This window comes from Patagioenas fasciata, chromosome 2 (genome assembly GCF_037038585.1).
Source record: "Patagioenas fasciata isolate bPatFas1 chromosome 2, bPatFas1.hap1, whole genome shotgun sequence".
Lineage (NCBI taxonomy): Eukaryota > Metazoa > Chordata > Aves > Columbiformes > Columbidae > Patagioenas > Patagioenas fasciata.
Genome location: NC_092521.1, coordinates 71996005 through 72014771, shown reverse-complemented (window position 1 = coordinate 72014771; position 18767 = coordinate 71996005).

Sequence of the window (18767 nt, the reverse complement as noted above, 5' to 3'; positions counted from 1 at the left end):
TGGAGCAATGTTAGTGCTCTCTAACCTGACTGGCTACTCTGTCAAGTATTCAGATCCATGTAGAACTGGATCCATCCTTCCTTTATTATCCTAGTCAGTAAGGCAGAGCCATATTTGCTATTCTCTTTCTCTCGCTTCCCCTTCAACTTAGTTTTGCTTCAGCTGCAGCCTTGAAATAAGCTCTAACAAATGGACTGTCCATCACTTTATGGGGCATAAGCGTGGACCCAAAGCATAAGTCATATAAATATCTCTCTATATATACTAATATATATCTCAATTCGCACCCACTGATACACATTCATTTGGAGTGCCTCTGTTCTTATGTCTTCAGTGAGAACGTGTCTCTCCTAGAAGATAGTGAATTCAGAAAACTGGATATATGATTTAATGTACTCTGAGGAACTTTCTCAGACTAACATAATCCAAAAAGCCATAGTTTTACCTATGCCAAGATGGAGAGGTGATTTATTCAGCAAGCTTATGTTTACACCTGCAGAGGTAAATCAACAGCACATATTTTAACATCTGTAAGTGTTTAGTCTAAGCCAATTCAACTAGGAGTAATTTTTCTTCATCAAGTCCTTTTTAACAAGCAGTATGAGACTTAAAGTGTTTATTTTTGAAATATCATAAACTCTAAAATGGTTAGGAGAAGCTGTTTCCACACTTACTTATATTTAGGGTTAACTTTGAAGTAGCAAGTAAAGTGTTACAAAATAAACCTACTTAAAGGCATAGAGATAAATCAGTTGCATTTACACCTAGACTCTCATAGTGAAAGTGCTAAAAGAGAAGACTAAAGCAAAAACAGCTTCACAGAGGGAGGAAATAAACATTAATTTCTTCCTTTCTTCTCTCTTTGGATTCTTCATCACTGGAATTCTGTCATTCAAGAGAGTATGTGCTAGGGAGTGTAACTTACTTGTTGACAAACAAACTTGGATATAAATACTGTGTTTAAAACAATCTGCAGAGATTTTACAAAGTGCAGCTGAGGTATTAGGATGGCAGAGGAAGCTGCAAGTTGCACCAATTTAGAATCCCTCTGGTCTCCCAGGCTGCATTACTCATCTCTGAATGTGGCTCAAAGTCTCTGTAGAGTAGCAAAGTGACTGAGATGACTTCCAGAAGTTCCTACAAAAGAGTAAAATTAAGACTGCAAATCAAAAAGAAGTAGGAAGGAGAAAAAAAAAGGCAAAACAAGTCACACCACTGCTCACATCTCTCCTATGGCAAAGGAATGAGAGAACTGCACAACATATTAGTCATGTTGCTTAATACAACATTAAGAGATGCTCCAAAAAATGGAGGTCACAAGAATGTTACAAAAACCTGAACAAAAGAACAAACTATAAAAAGTGTACTGTAAGCTAATGCTGCCACCTAACTCCCAGCAATTCAGTATTTGATTTAATCAGCATAACCCTTGACTTTAAATTGCTGTCCTTATCTACAAAGAAAGGGAAATTATGTTCTGCATAGCTTACTTATTGTCTTCAAAATAATAGTTTGTCATGAATGCAGGCTGAAACCTCCATCTCTGCTCATCTACTGAGATTAGTGAGCTTTAATTAATGACAGTAAGAAACAGCTGTGAACTGGTAGATATCTCCAAATTACCAAAAAATGCCAAGGTATTCCTATGCAGATACTTGTGTCAGGTGCTTGCATTTTTACACATCTGCTTATATAAGAAATCAGTGTCACTTGGGTTATCAGCTGATGCATATAGCTTGAAATAACAAAATCCTGGTGGCTCAAAGTACCTTCAGAAATTATCCTCTCCATCTGGACTTCCTCGGTTTTATCTGTACCCTTCCCAAATCCCTGCAAAATCGAACATGATAATCCAAGAAATGGAAGTGTTGCTTCACTACTCAGCAGCATTCCTATGCTTTTTCAAGGTGATATTTGCCTAGTCTATAATACAGAAATGCTCTAGAATTCCTCAACAGCATTAGCCTTTCACAAAATATCAGTATTCACAAATAAATCTTCCTACTTCACCAGATAATTGAGGAATTCAACATTATTAGGGATTGTATCTCACTGCTGAATCAAGATGTGAATTATTTGAGAAGGCTGTATTTATTTTCAATTTTCTATACCTTGTCCACAGAAACAATGTCATTGGAGAGAGGGGCAGACTCATTAATCCCACCAAAATCAAATTGGTGAGCATACAGAGACAGATCAATAATGTACAGTTAAAGAAAATTGGATTACTACAAATATAGGATGGATTTACGTCAATGTTTTCAAGAATCTTTTTCCTCATCAAGTGTAATGAACACAAGTAATCAAGTCGCATTCAGTCCTGTAACCACAATTCAAAAACATGCTAACCTATGTATTTGTACATCTATCCACCTATCTGCCTTTGCAAAGAATTAAGTTAGGAGTATAAGCTTTCTGATTTGCAGAACTAATTATTCCTACAGTCCAGGTTCTGCTTTCAAAATACAAAACATTGTTTATGGGAGTCTTTGTTGAATTTGAAAATCTATCCGTATGTAAAATATAGTTGAGTCTATAACTTTTTTCCAGATCCAAATTCATTCAAGTGTCTATATTCAAAAGCTTAGACTGAACACTTAGATAATTACAGCTGTGATTGCAGAACAAGGTAGAGCTAACATTAAATTACACAGTAGAATTTGCTGGAGATGCTCATGGTATTCCCCATGGACCTATTTTGTAGAAGTGTTCCATGAGCATAGGAATACAGATAGTTGTCTAGTAAGTGCATTCAGAAATGAAAAAAAAAAAAAAAAAAAAAAAATAAAATCAAAAATTTTCTAAAAGTTAATGGATCTTGATACTTTTGGAAATATTACTATATTATAATAGACTAATTCCGTTGAAAGCGACCTACAATGCTTGACCAGTTCAGGGCTGACCAATGTTGTTAAGGGCATTGTCCAAACGCCTCTTAAACATGGACAGGCTTGGGACATTGACCATCTCTCTAGGAAGCCTGTTCTAGTGTTTGACCACACTTTCAGTAAAGAAATGTTTCCTAATATCCAGTCTAAACCTCCTCTAGTGCAGCTTTGAACTGGATACCAGTGAGAATAGCTCAGCACCTCCCTCTCTGCTTCCCTTCCTCAGGGAGTTGCAGAAAGCAATGTTCCAACATTGGTGGTCTTCCAGCTCAGGGGACCAGGCAGCCCAAGGTCTATCAGTAATATCAAAGACTAAGGCAAAAAAAAGCCAAATTGACTGCCTGTGATTTTTCTTCATCCTATATCCAAACCAAATAAAATAGACACATATGATATCCTAGAAATCTAAGCTGTGGCTGGTTATTTTTCAGTTAATCTGAACCAAATGCAGACTGGCTTCACAAACGCATTGCTGAACCACTTAAAGTAACTACTATGCATACAGCTGCATCATACAGGTAACCAACATGACAGTTTGGTATTTTTTATCCCTGAGCATATAAACAAATATTGTTAACAATCTGCTTTAAGCAGAGATGCTCTTTTCTACAAGTTTGGAAAACTGCACCAGTTGATATTCACTTGTCATCTTTTAAAAAAACTAACCCCTTCTCCTATTAGGGGAAGATAACATCAATAACTTAACCAACTGAATGTATATTTTTTTCCATAATTAGATAAGCAAAAATAAAATATTTAAAGTTTTTCCTTCAATTACAAAGAAGTGGAAGAGACAATAGATTTAGAGAGAGCTTACTGTTTACCATAGTCTGCTCTGAGACTTCTACTACGGAAACAGAACACCGATACTCTTGTGGTCTCTGTTGGACTGCTTTCATATTTCATGAGAGCATGGAACATTCGGGGGTAGGGAGACATTCAGGTTTTCACTGGGTTCTGTTAAAAGAACATGTAAGTAGATGAAAGATATATTCATATGCTCCATAATTCTAGGCTCACCTCAGCAAATTAAGTTGATATACAGATGTTTGTACTTAATTTAGTGTGATAGTTTTACCTTCTTATCAGTTGGTCCATGTTTACCACCATTAATTTATAGATAATAAAAATCTGTTTCCTGTATCTTATCAGAACACACAGTAAAGGTGTGTTATGTTGTCTGCTTTCCCAGAGAGACAATCAGACCTGTCATCCTACTAGCAATGCTGATGTCCATCTTCTAAAGGCATGAATAGGAAACAAATGGAATACTTACCTCTGAGAGGCCAATTAATAGTTACTCAGTAGCCTTGGTATATACAAGGCAAAAGGTGAATCTGCTAACATGCAGTAAGCTGGTATTGAAACAGTAGTTAGACTAATACTGTCTGTATACATATGTAACATCAGTCCCCTCCAGTTCCTGGACATCACCACCAGCTCAATATGCACACTTTAAACGGCCCATCTAGAGCTCGGTTCATGCCATATCCTGCATATGTGGACAGCAAGAAAATCTAATCAGCTCTCAAAAGGCAAGAAGCAATAAAAATAACTAAAAGAAGCTGAAGTATAAAGATTAGTACACAGGAAACAATTTGACTGTAAGATTTGCAGTTTGGGACAGAAGAAAAGCTGAGCTATACAGATTCATCATGTCCCTGGCACTAAAGAGTCTTGATCAAAGATGGTTCATTCCAGGAACTGACAGTAAGATGAGGTAATACTAGGGAAGGCTGAATAATGCTGGCTTTTTGAACAATTAAGAAACTGCTAGTTAAACATTATAAATTATACTTGCTATTTAATGGTGATTTGCTTAAGTCCACTTAGCCATAGATAAACTGTACCTTTAGAGCCATCCAGAACACTTGTACTCAAATTTTTATAGCCATCTGAAAAACATCATGCCTGTGAATGTTCATAAGGTCCACTCTTCATTTATTAACTTTTCTAGTAATAACTGAACATGCACTTGATAACACAAAGTTGCGCTCCAACTGGAAGCACCAAATGAGCATTAAACTTGTCATTGCTTCAAACCTTTCCTTTCAAAAGAGACCCAAAAGGAAAATGCAGTTAAGTTATTCCAGCGATGTCCATAGCAAACATTCCCTTTATTTTTACCTATAACAGTAATTATTACACTCTGCAACATTCACTGTTAATTACCGTATGTACTCCAAACCATAAGTAGGAGAGATTCTTCTGGACACCATAGTTAGCTTTGGTTGCTTAACTACCATATAAAACAGGGTTAGCTAGTAATTATGCTAAACATTACTTGTTTCTCTTCTGTTTTATTTCACCATAATATTCTACAGTTGTATGCAGACAAGAGTTATACCTTTATCTATGTGTTTCTTTTGTTACCTAAAGCAGACAATGTTACATAAAATATGGCACCGATTACCAACTTAGGTTACAGCATCCAAGCAGGAAAGAAACAGCCAGTATATTCTCAGAAGCGCACATCACCGTGGTATATTGAAATATACGAATGAGCTGAGATGTTATAAAATTTATCAAAAAATGCAAAGGCAGCAGGTGCAGTGCTGGAAGAAGAAAAGCAATCGATGGAAAAGCTGCCAGGTTTCATAAAATAAAAAAGAGAGAAGACTATTGATTCTTCAAATTATTACCCAAAGAAGCTATTGTGACAGCACATTTGATGAACAGCTTGGACTGTGAAACAGTCGATGGTAGAAATTACCATTCCCAACTTGTTTAGGATATAAAATATTTTGATTTTACTACCAACAAACAAAATGAGAACCACTATAGCAAATTACTTCGGTATTTTTGGACTGGAACAAAATGTTCTGAAAATCCACAATTCTTGTAAGAGGGGAAAAAAAAAAAAAAAAGACAAAACCATCACACACAAAACCAAGGCTTAGATAGTTTTTCAGTATGCATATCAAGTGTCTGGTTTGTCCACTTAGGGGGTAAGTTGAACAATTGTTCCCTGAAGCATCCATGGCTTATTCTTTTGGCCTGAATCTCAGTAATTCTGTTGATAGTTTATTGTTTGTTTTAATTTATATTTTCCTGTTTAGAGGTAAAAAAAAAAAAAAAAAAGTAAATTCTATACTAATGGTTTGCCAATACATTTATCAATTAACTTCTGAAAAGTTGAAGGCAGGCACTGCCTTGCACTGCAATACTAAGTACCATCATGCTCAGAGCTGAGAATAAACCATAAGCTTCAAGATTAGGCTTGGTGAGAATCAATGGCAGTATTATTCAGAATTTAAAGTTCAGCAGTAATGAAGAATTCCAGTTACACTAGCATCTGTTCACAAAATGTTATACAAATAATGTAGAGAGCATGATTCAGTTCACTGAACTTTAGCAACCTGAAAAGCTTTTCTTCAAAATCTAAACCAGTCTCTATAGAGAATGTAATGGAAAAGGTTCTTCCAGAAAATGCTTCATTCCTTATCTTAAAGTTATCATCATCATCTGCAGAGGCTCATTAGTCTTCATTAATTACAGAAGAATCATGGATGATTAATGTTGTCTTAGATTATTAAGCTGGCAGCTAAGATGCCCCCTATATTCTTGGAGTGCTGTGTGAATGCTTCTTGATCTAGAAGTCAGAGAGCACCTAAATGGCTTTTACTTATCATTCTGAACAAGAATGAAATGGCTGAGCAAAATGCAGAAGTAAGAAGTCATTTCAGTGAAATCTATAAGTAAACAGAAGAGTTAATAACCTTCAGAAAACAAAGGAGAAGCAACAGCATAAATATTCCTGGTTTTAAGTAGGTATTTCAAGCAAATCATCCTGTTATGGAAGAAAGGTGAAAAACATGTCAAAAGATACTATGATGAATAAGGAGTTCTACATTGACCTCAAACATAAGAAAACATATAGAAAATGGAAAAAAAAATCGAATTATTAAGGACAGACACATAAATGGAGCATAGGCATGTAGAGACAATTTAGGACAAGGTGAAACAAGGAGTTGCCTCATGAGAATAAAATTAAAAGTCTTTCAAAAAATATTCCTGTTGGTTCTTAAATCACCAGCATCCAAAGCTGATCTTGAGGAAACAGAATCATCTACCTGGGCTTGTTGCACCAATGAGAAGACCAGTTGTGATAAACTGTCTATTCCAATTAACAAAGTGGGAATGCAGTAGGAAAGAACAGCTGAATGAGTTCCTCCATTAGCTCTGCTTGGTGAGATCACTCAAGTATACTTGGAGTTGTGGTACTTGTAACAAAAATTATGAGGAAAGGGCCATAAGACCGAGAAGTGTCTCAATTGGAATCTCTGATTCAGATTTGGGTGCTTTATTTCAGTAAGAGTGTACACTAGCTAGAAAGGTCAAGAAGAGAAGTAAATGAATACTCAGAGGTCTACAAAAGTTTACGTAACTGAAAATATTGAATTAATCTAGTTTACCTTACAGAGAGATGGCACAGTATAAACTTGCTTTAAATAAAGAAATGTCTTCTGTAAAGGAGGGACTAATCTGTTTTTTCTTACCTGTAACGGATAGAACAAGTAATAGGCTTACATTACAGCATAAAATATTCAAGATAAAAGTTAAGAAAAAACTTCTTGGTAAAGAGAGTGAAGCACTAGAACAGATTGCCTGGAGAAGTCATGCAATCTGTGTATTTAAAGGTCTTTAATACAAGGCTAGATAAATATTGATCAGAATGACATAGGGGAAGGTATTAATGCTCGAAGGCAGAAGGGTTATATAAATGTAAGTTGAGACTTTTCAAGTCTATGTCATGAGGCGAACCAGTATAATACGCATAAGGCAGTAAAAATTTTCATTACTTAAAAGAAATACATTATAATCAGCATTCAAGTACCTCAGAAAGAGAGCTGACTGAGGATCTTGCTGATGTATGCTTTGGATAAATCTAATAACTCTGGAATATTTCAGAAGCAGAATGGCTGAGATAGTTTAACAAGTCAAACTCACTTCCATTGAAGAACTGGATTTAATTCACTGGAAGTATAAATAATACAAGCCAATTTAAAAATTGACCAAGTAGATGATATTCTATGCTTTAAGTCTTCCTTAAGTGAGTCTATATTGATACACAATAGCCCAAACTCATGTCTAGGTAATCAAATATAGCTCTGTCATTGAAACATATACATAGACTTTGTATTTGACTTAGTGTCACAACGTATCCCTATTTTTAAAGACAGTATTATGCACTATCGAAGCACACTAACTGATGAAAAGCTCATAGACTGATCTAAAAAAAAAAAAAAAAAAAAAAAGGAGTAAAATAAACCATCAAATAAAGGAACCTGCTTTTATTCATTATTTTCACAAATCATAAATATTACTCTATAATTAGAAATTAATTACATTACATAACTATGTATATAAAATTCACAGAATGCAGAGAATCATAAAGTTATTAAGCAACAGAAATCAGAGGGAAAGTATACATAACAATAAAAAAGCACTCTAAAAGGTACCCATTGAATATAGTGAATTTAACTACATACCTATAGAACCAAATAAAACAAATATATGAGAAAGAAGAGTGGGTCTGTCCTGTGAAAAGCAGTCACTGAGGAAGAGACCTCTGTATCACAGTGAACACAGTCTCATTTGTGCTACATGTGAGGGGAAAAAAAAAAAAAATCAGACACGAAACATTCTGCTTCACAGAATGGAAATTAAGCCCAAAGAGGTTAAGACAGGTTCTTCTAGGTGAGCAATATTCTCTGTTGAGTTTGTCATGGAGGCACCCCAAGGTCAGTTTTAGACAGACAATAAGTTCCAAAACAGACTTTTTTCTAGCTGGAAAAGTGTAGCCAGTACTAGAAACAGGGTTTATAAAGTTATTTAGCACTCCAACATAAAATACAGGTTTGGATATCAATTGAGGTGATTATTGGGGTAAAACAACATAATATTGAGGATCCACAACGTGCATGTGCACACTCACAAGAAACAAAACCAGAGGCCTCTCACTCCAGGGTATCCACAAGAAATAATCACTTGCCTGGGTTAGGTAAGGACTCATTCAAGGATATATCCAGTAAACAATCACCCACCACAGGAGGAGATGAGGTGCGTTCAATCCCGGGAAGTCTCTCTAGATGTGTCCCAGTCTAAGGGGAGGGAGACCCGTTGCTCGGAGAAGACCACTTCAGCGGGGACCCCATTTTATAGCCTGGTCAGATCTGGCTGTGGGCATTACAACATGGTCCAGAAGCTTCTCAGATACTCTGGGCACCTCCTTTGTTGAGGACCCTGTCAATGCACTGAGGGTCCCACCCCTCCTCTTCCCCCAGCTGGGTGGAGGTGAAGTCACCCTGCCCCGGGGTAGGGGAGGATATGACTGTCAGCTCCTTGCCACCCTAAATGTGTAGGTTGGGATAGGCACAAGGAGGCACAAAAGGTGCTAATGAGCTATGAACTGCCCTGTTAAAGGCTCCGGATCTCAGGGGGATGTGCAACTGCCACAGAGTTCAAGTCAGCCTTTTGCCGATATAATATTGAAATTTTGTCCCTTTGTTTTTAAACCAGAGTTTTACATATTGCTTCACAAATGAAACCAGAGAACTTGTAAAATGGTATGTAAATAGCAACCCAATTACAATTCAGCAGAAGATTGCTTCTCTAGGTTGAGCTGCTCTCTGTTAACAAGCAGAAGAGGGGAAAAAAAAATCTAGTTCTTATGTTTAAGATGATGCATCTTCTCTGACAGCTTCTGTAGTTCTAAAAAAATACTGTACTGGGACTCAGATAGTGGGTGGTAGATAAGAGACTTGATATCAATGATTATGTACATTTTCAGTGTGAAATATTTTCTGATTCTGTTAAGGTTTTTAGGCATAAAGAGAAACCATCCAAAATTAAGATAACTGACTGATAAAGTAAGTGAAAAGAGTTAAGAGAAAGAAAGAGTGGTTGTCCTAGTCAGAGTGGAAACAAACCAATGGATACAGTGTATTCATTTTTGTAGTCAGTTTGCTGTTCTGGAAACTGAACTATTAGAAGTAACTGGGTTAAAGAAAACCAGAATGATTATTTCATTTGAGATAGCATTTATGCAGATGAATAAGCATGAGCTGAATACTTGCAGTGGCAGTGACATTTCCTGTTCTGGGCATCAAGACTCAATACAAGCCAAAAGCAAAGCTTTTATAACATTTATCACCTAGCATGACCTCAGATAGAATTAGTACAAAGGTATTCAAGATCTCACCATGAAGCACTTAAGCACATCCACATCAATGCCTGAAGGTTTCCTTCAGCTTTTTGTGCTTACCTTCTTCTGTTTCTCCTGTTCCTCCATTAAAAAATACCTTTAAATTAACCGTGTGAATAGCAGCAGCTTACATTCCTTCCTTGGCATCCAAACAGCTTTTTATAGGAATATGGACATGCTAGTCAATTTTGAAAAGGAACACCCCTAACACTTCAAAAAAATAATTCTTGACCCTTTCTTCTGTTTCAAATATTCAAATATTAGTTTCAAACTCTAGTCTTGTATCCACCAAGTACACTCTGGTACAGGTTTTTCCTAATGCTAGTGCCTTGTTTGTTATTGTTCAGTGGTATCATCTGTGCAAGGGCACTCAAACTGCAGCAGCCACTCTGCTCATAATTGCTGCTGCACTTTGCTTAATCCAGACATCTCACTCATCATGAGCTGCATCATGAAAGAAATATTAGATACTGACAAGGAATACAGAGTGCTGCAGTAGAACTGAAGAATGTTAGAAATTAATGATATGGAAAGAATAAATTAAGTTTTCATCAGTAATAGATTTAAAAAGGATTGTATTCAATATACACTAAAGACCATGAAACTACTTCTGAGAAAATATTATAAAACCTGTTTCGCATTTAGTTTTCTTTAAGTAGCTGTAAGAATGTTTTAGACACTTCCTTTCTTTTATGCAGTGTTGGAATACTGCTAGAGGGCTTTTTATTTATGAACATTTGGCATCTTGGGTATCCTAAAAATAATCCCATCTCTTTCATCTTCAGAACCAAAGATATAGCTTCTATTTCTTTCATGGCTGCAAACCAGAAGCTTGCTCTAAGTTGTTAGAGTTTGTCCTTATTCTGACTCAGTGACCACCCACTATGCCTGGGCCTGAGTGCATAACCTATTTCCAGCTGCTGCATTTTCACTTCAGTGGATCAGCGGCTAGGGTTGGGCATTCCAGGTGTTGGCTACAAAGCCAACAAAGACAAAAGGATTTTTCTTTAAGACAAGAGGAGGGCAAGAAAAGTCAGATGCTAAAGAAAATCCATGCTGGAAGGAGAGGTAAGAGTTAACAGATAGTGAGAGAAACTTCAAAACAGGAATTCTCTCTTTATTTTAAAGCAAAAGGAAATACAGGAAACAGGACTTGAAACTCCCTTACCTGTATGGGTTTGAAAGACAGAGGAATTTGTTCCAAGTGACATTACTAAGCTTTAAATGCAATATGGTTTCAGAAAGAAAATGCCATGTTTAACACAACAGTAAACATTAGGCAAATGAAACTGCACATGGTCAGGAAAGACTAGACAATGTAAAGTTAAAAGAGGAGATTAAAATAATTATTCATCTAATTTATTGCACCAAGAATAGAATTATGGAAGTATTTAACCATATTCTAGTAACTCTAAAGACACTGGTGGATTTTTTTTTTTTTAAATGAGTACTTCAAATTCTACACCCTAAACAATTATTTTCAATATAGTTATTCTGACCTTGTTTAGACACCTTCTGATATTAGTGTCATATACTTGCCTGTGGTTTCTTTGGTTGTTGCTTTGCAATATCTTATGTGGAATCCTTTCTAGACTGGTTCTTTGCACCATCTAAAGTAGTCATACTCCACAGCTTTTATTCTATTCTCCTTCAAGACAGGAGAAAAACATACATAAAACCTACACCTTGTGCAAGAATATAGTCTTTTAACTTCCCAGACAACCTTCTTGGACACTACAATATGCATCCAGCTGTGAAAGAGACATTTTTCAAGGTCATTTTTACATACGAAAAAGTTTACCTGCTGGAAAGAGAGCTCATTTCTGTCTCAGTGACATGTCTTGACCCTTAGAGTATGTATCATGGAAATTGTGCCCTTTGAGTTTCACAGTTCACTACCACAAGTTTTCTAATTGGAACTATTGCTCGGACCGAGAAATATTTTTTGCATAAAAATCTGAGCCTTCAAATCTTCATTTTTGTGACTGATTAAAAAAAAAAAAAAAAACAAACAAAAACCAAAAAACTGTGAGTTCAAATTGTGTTGAATTCCATACCCAAAGAATGGTTCACCTTAAAACACTCAGAAACCGAATTTTTTTTCAACCTGACAAGTTTGATGCTATAACTGGGCAATTCACTACTTGATTTTCATCAAGCTTTTGCTCTTCGTTCACACAATTTTAAATTTACTCCCTTTAACCTTCATCATGTGCTACTAGTGTATCTGAGGTGATGCCACTAGCAATCTTGGATTTTATTGTAGCATACGTAAACTGAGTAGCTCTCAACCACAGCAAAAACTCCCTTGAATTTTGAACTAAGGATTGTCTTGATTCATTTACCTATATTTGAATTGTCTTCATGACTCCTTACAGAAACTCCAAAAAATAACTGAATATGAGTAAGGAGTATGTTCTTCTGTAAATAAGTGTTTAAAAAGTTTTTTCTTAACAGTATTAAAATACTGAAAAAATTAAAGTGCCTTTTACAGCTATAACTTGATTGGGATTTTTGTGTTTGTTAATTGGGAGTGGAGGGATTGCTCAGGTGTCCTTTGTGAGGTGCTTAATGTTACTGCCTTTGAGATTGTTCCTTTCCAGTTGCTGCAGCCTATCACACATGTAAACCCAGGGATCCATGGATCAGTTTTTCCACCCCAGACCAATGGCTGTGACTGTTGCTTTCCCATTTGCAAGTTCAATTCAGTGTATGACCAGACCAGGACAGCAAGTAACACAGCCAGCTGCAGACTTCCACAAACTGGGCATTACTTTATAACAGCATCCACATGTAACACTACCAGGTCTCACAAAAACACAGCATAGGTAGCCAAAGCCCCTTCCTCCTTTCCAGATGATCAGGGTTGGAGTTCAATTAGCGAAAGTACACCCCCCACACACTCTCTAGGTCCAAAAGCACATCCTCAGATCCCCTGATCATCCAACACCCCTGCCTGTGTGCTGACCTCCACGAGTTTCCGTTCACCAGCTAGCCCAGTTTGACATTTGCTAGCAAACAGACACAGGCACCCACCTCACAGTCACAGGTCACTCAGGTTATACCACTGACACCTTGCCCATATGATACACCTAACCCAAGCTAGGGCCTCTTCCTCACCAGCTAGACCCAGCCTGGCATTTGCTACCAAACTGTACACACACACACTCCCACGGGCACCAGCATAGGGGAAAACCATGAACACCCCAGTCCCTCCAGTAGCTGCCATCTAGGTCTTACATCACATAATCCCACATCAGTGGCTGACACTGGGACCCCCGCCTGCTCCAGTTGAGCAGGACAGGCCTGAGGCACCTTCATCTGAGTCTGACTCGAGCTGCTAGCCCCAAATTCACTCATGTCAGTCCCCTCAGTTGCTTGCAGCCAGTCCTTACAGCACTCACAGACAGGGTAGAGAGTGATGTTACACAGAGATCTAACTAAGAAAAGATTTAATAAAACACAACAGACAGCAGTGACCAGCACAGATCTTGGTCAAACAGGCATATGGACTTGCAACTGTTATATCTCACCAACCCTCTTCATATTCCCGATGCCCCCCTCTTTGTTCCTGCTTGACATCCCTCTCCCAAAGATTTCTTAAGTTTTGCACATACCTGCATCCGCTCCACCTCCCAAATATCCCAAATCTTCATATGCCTCGTGTTCTTCTTATCAAAGTCCAACACAGACCTCTGCAAAGCTGTTTCTGGAATTTCTTAGTGGCTGTCATTCTCACTACTCCTTTTATTGCCCAGATCCCAATTCAGCATCATACTTAGGCACCCACTCAAAGTTAAGCTAGTGCTTACTCTAAAAACACTTTTCCAGTCTGGTTCCATTTTTGCTGAGAAAAAATATATGACACAACAGGTCAACTCCCTCACCTCTCCCTATTGTCAAATATTACAGCCAAATTTATTTCTGAGCATGTTTCTTCCTGAGGGGAGAGATATTACCCACTTCAGAATTTACAAAATATACAAATGCTTTCACCTAGATATTTTGTTAGATTTCAAGCTGTGTAGTAACAAGTTGTCAGTCTTCAGCTTCTTACTTCACCCATCAGAAGTAATTTTTTCTTCTTATGCTGATAACAACATCGTCACAAAATGACTGCTTTCATTGGATCAAGTCATAGAATGTACACAGCTGAATCAGACATACAGCACCTACAGTCAAGTGAAATTTAAGAATTCCAAAGATTTCCAGAAATACTTAGTTCAAAAGTGGTTTTGTTTTATTTTTAAAGAAGACTCTATTAATAGAACCTGATTTCTCAAACCTTCAGTAGGTCAGTAGTAATAACAAAGAAAATGTAATAAACATTATTATGTGGAAGAACACAGGGTATCACAGGTAGTGACACAAAAAATTAATGCTATTGAAAATCTAGTTCTGAAATATCATCTATATCCTAACAGTTACACTTCAGGAGAGTGGAAAAAATGACAGAATACTGTTCATTGTTTTTATATGGTTTTTGGTTGGTTCATTTGGGATGTTGTTTTTTTTGTTTGTGTGGTTTGTTTTGGTGGTGTTTTGTTTTTGTTTTCTTCCAGTTAAGGTGTTCTCCCATACAGCAGCTTTTTTTGGTCTAAAATTCTCCATTAATCTGTAAATAAGTCTATTTATTACTCAAAAAACAAAGACTCATTCAAAAATGAGTGTGCATTAATATGCTTGCCAATGTTCTTCTTTAACTGTTTTTTTGTGTGCGTTATTTTGTTTTGTTAAGACTTAATTTTGTAATATTTCATTGTCCTAATGTCATAGTGAAAAATCATCTTTCCTAAACAGATGATGTAATTGTTATGACATTTCAGACCCACTTGAAAGTCATAGGTAAGGACTGGCAAATAAATCTAAGCCTTTGCAAATGTTAGTCAATAGCTCAAATGTTAAGCTTCTGTTTTATCTATTTTTTTAGTAAAGGATTTTTCAGAGAACATGATGAGCCTCATCACTTTATGTCAATTTTACTGCACTGTTACTTTATTGATGTTCATGTAATTTAATTTCGTGAAGCTGTAAAATCAGCATCATGTCTGTGGTATTCCAGCAGCAGGGAATTCACCAGGATCCTTTCATATTGGTTACATGTGAATCATAAGAAGTCACAACTCAGAGGAAATCCAGTATTCACCTTCTAGGAAAAAACAAACAAACCACACTACTGAAGTAAGTTCTTTCAGCTTTTTTACTGTTTTTAATTGCACTATACACAGTTTTGTTAGTGCTAGAAGATCCACAGAGCAAGTGTTCTTGTTCCATAAGAGAAGAAAACATTGAAGTACACTGGCTGTAAAAGAGAAGTCACAGTAATTGGAATTTTAATAAAACTTTTGATTTAAAAAACAGTTGCCATATTTTAATTATATTCTATGTATCAATTTTCACATAGTCAAATAGTTAAAAAGGAAGGGTGCTCAAATGGCATATTTTTTCCTCAATTTCAAGAGTAGAATGAAGTATTTAGCCGGGCAGGATAGATGTTAACAGTTATTGGCTGTAGTGGGCCGAACTTCTCACAAAGGTCAATATGAAGATTTCATTGATGACAATGTGACTTCCTTCCTTTGAAACAATTTTCTAAATGGGGTTATGAGGAGAGGAAGAAACAAAGCTAAGATGTGAAATGAAAAACTCACAGAATCACAGAATGGTTAGGGCTGGAAGTGAGTTCTGAAGATCATCTAGTTCAACCCACCTGTTAAAGCAACCTTTTGTTGTTTTCTTCTCTGCTTATTCTCATTATGTAGCCTATAGAAAGGTTCCTCTAAAATATGCTACACTAAATAAAGTGAATTCATGACATACAAGTCTGCCTTAATTTCCCTTTTCTTTTATCAATAGCCACACTATATCTAACTTGGCACCTATCTTGTGGTGCACCTCGGTATGGGCATAAACCTCTGTTCATACAGGGTTTGTTACAAGATAAAGACTCTACGTTGCAAGAAAGACTCACTTCTTAGTACTAAACATTTTTAGATAAGAAAAATCACATTCAGACCTTCTATAGATAAATTTCAGGATTTTGCTAGTAAATATTAAAGTTCTAGGGACACAGCTGGTAGTAAAAAAATTAAATCTTGGACATGTTAGAGGAAAGGCAGAACATATATCCAGTATCTAAACATGGTAAAGGAGTAGAAACGCCAGAGGTTGGATTTCAGACTAAAATAAGTTTTGAATTACATAAGTCATATCCAAATAATGTTTTATTACTGAACACAATGCTTTGCTAGATGACTATATTGTTAGTCTCATCCTTTTACAGTATTTCCTTATATTTCCTTAGCTATTCTTCTAGAGAACAAAATAAAGCAGTAGTAGTGTAGTTTATATGGTTTATAGTACAGGCAACAATCTGAGTAATAGAATACAGAAAATCGGTAGAAATTTATTACTTGTCACGGAAATATGGGGGGAAGGCAAGAATAAAGCAAAGCCATGGTTCCATAAAGAAAAGAAATCTAGAGAATAGATGAATACAAGTTTCAATTAATTTACTATCTCTTGGACTTACAGAATTGAAATATCTGTTTTGATAGCATCTGGTTCCCAAAATGAACAGAATATATAAAGGGTATAGGATCTATATGAAAATAACAGATGGCATTGTCTTCTGGATTCAGTCCCTTCTGCCACGCTTCTCTTTGGTTCCACTGAACTACTTCACTGATTTTTACATAGCTGGGGTGGAAATTGGAAGGCTTTTTTACTAGCACAAAATTTTGGAGGTAGATGAGGAAAACAACCACTAGGTAAAATGTTCAAAAGAAGTACAAGCTTCAAAAATCTAGACCTGAAACTGTATCCCAAATCTTACAATAATACATGCCACATTTTTGTTTAGTTCCAGACACAGCATTGGTTAAGTTTGGTCTATGTCTCCAACAGTCCTCAAATCTTGAACCTTTCAGAGTCAAGATGTGTTCAGTACACAAGTACTATCACGTCATCCACCTTCAGTAATCTTCACACTGTGGATTCTTCCTAATGACACATTAAATGATTGTGACCAAGTATTTCTTCTTTGCTTTTTGACACTGGAGATTTTACACTTAGATAGATCAAATATTTCTTAGTAGTTCAGGCTGATGATGTTCACCCACTAAAACTGCAACCCTAGAGCAAATTGTCATTTTTTCCTTAAAACTATAAGAACAACTAGACTTATCTATCCTTATATCTGTGTCTAGAAGATAATAGCACACAGGTGGAGCAACACATTGCAGCTTTGCTCCAAAGATGTCTCAAATTTTTGGTAATGTGTATGTGGACAGAGTTTCTTTCCCAGTCTAGAAGCAGCACATTCCTGTTTCAGTCCTCTTAGGTTTTACTTCTGCAAACAAAAAGCAAGTTAATCAAGTGATCTGTGTCAATTTTCTGACTTGTAAAGAACAGAGTCCAAATAACAAGGGAAGGACAGATAAAGTAGACAAAGTAATGGGAGAAGCTAGAGATGAGTTCTGAACTATTTCTTTTATTGTCTATGACTCCCAACAGGGAAGCTTTTCTCACATGAGCTGTCTCAGAAACACAAGGTTTTCCCCAAGTGAATGAAACTACTAAGTCAGAATGAAAATGAAAAAGAAATATTTAACTGCATTAGGTCAAGGCTGCACTACTGAACTAGTATGGAATTTACCTTAAGACAAGAAAATAAATTTAGAAGTTATAGAGTGAGTTATTGAGTCAGGTATTGAGTCACTGTAATCCTGTTTATGAAGAACATAAACCAAACCCCATTTTCCTGAAAAAAACAAAAAGGGACAGTTACTATTTGTTCAAGTCTCCAAACTTACCTTTTCAGCCAAAGTTTAAACTCCAAAGGAACTTCTCCCTTTACTTTCTCCTAGTTATTTCATGCCTCCAGCAGTTGCTTCTGCCACGTTCACAATGCAGTCAAGAACACAGCCCTTGTATTTGCAGTATGTCTTAAAGGATTTTTCTCATGTAATGAACAAAACCCTAGCAGTATAACTCATCTGTGCTTTGAACAACAACCTTTATTCTTTTAACAATTAAGAAGCAGGATCCTTAATTGCTCTCTCATTTAAATATTAATGGAGACAATTAGTATTATTCAGTAAGATCTGCAATAGCCCACAGGTTTAAAAAGCACTCTCTAACAGATCCAAATGCTTAACAACACACACACACAAAAGTTAAATCTCATTTCAACTGCTATTTTCTGTAATTCTAATCATATCAGCTTGAAATAAAGGAGATTCATAACAAAAGATTTATAAACATCTATTGTTGAATTAAATCATTATTTTACATGAACCTCAGAGTTTGCACGAACAAAGGTTTCTTAGATAAAGTAACACTGCAAGTCTGAGCTGTGTGAGCTCTACAATATCAACGAAATAATAGAAGCTAAAATGGCAGCACAACATCACCACTCAACATAAGACATATAGCTGGCAACACACTATATAAATATCTTTCTCTTCCATGTATTTTTAATTCAGTTCCTTGGAGGAGATTTCATTTATTCTAAAATTATTGTCAGAACCTACTTACTGAGTATTGTGCCTTGCATTTGTTCATTTAGTGCCCTGAGACATAGCATCTCTTAAAGTGAAAAGTATTAATAGAAAGCAACAACTCTCCTAATCCATGATTTGGCCTGTGTCTCCCATGCTTTAAAGAAAACT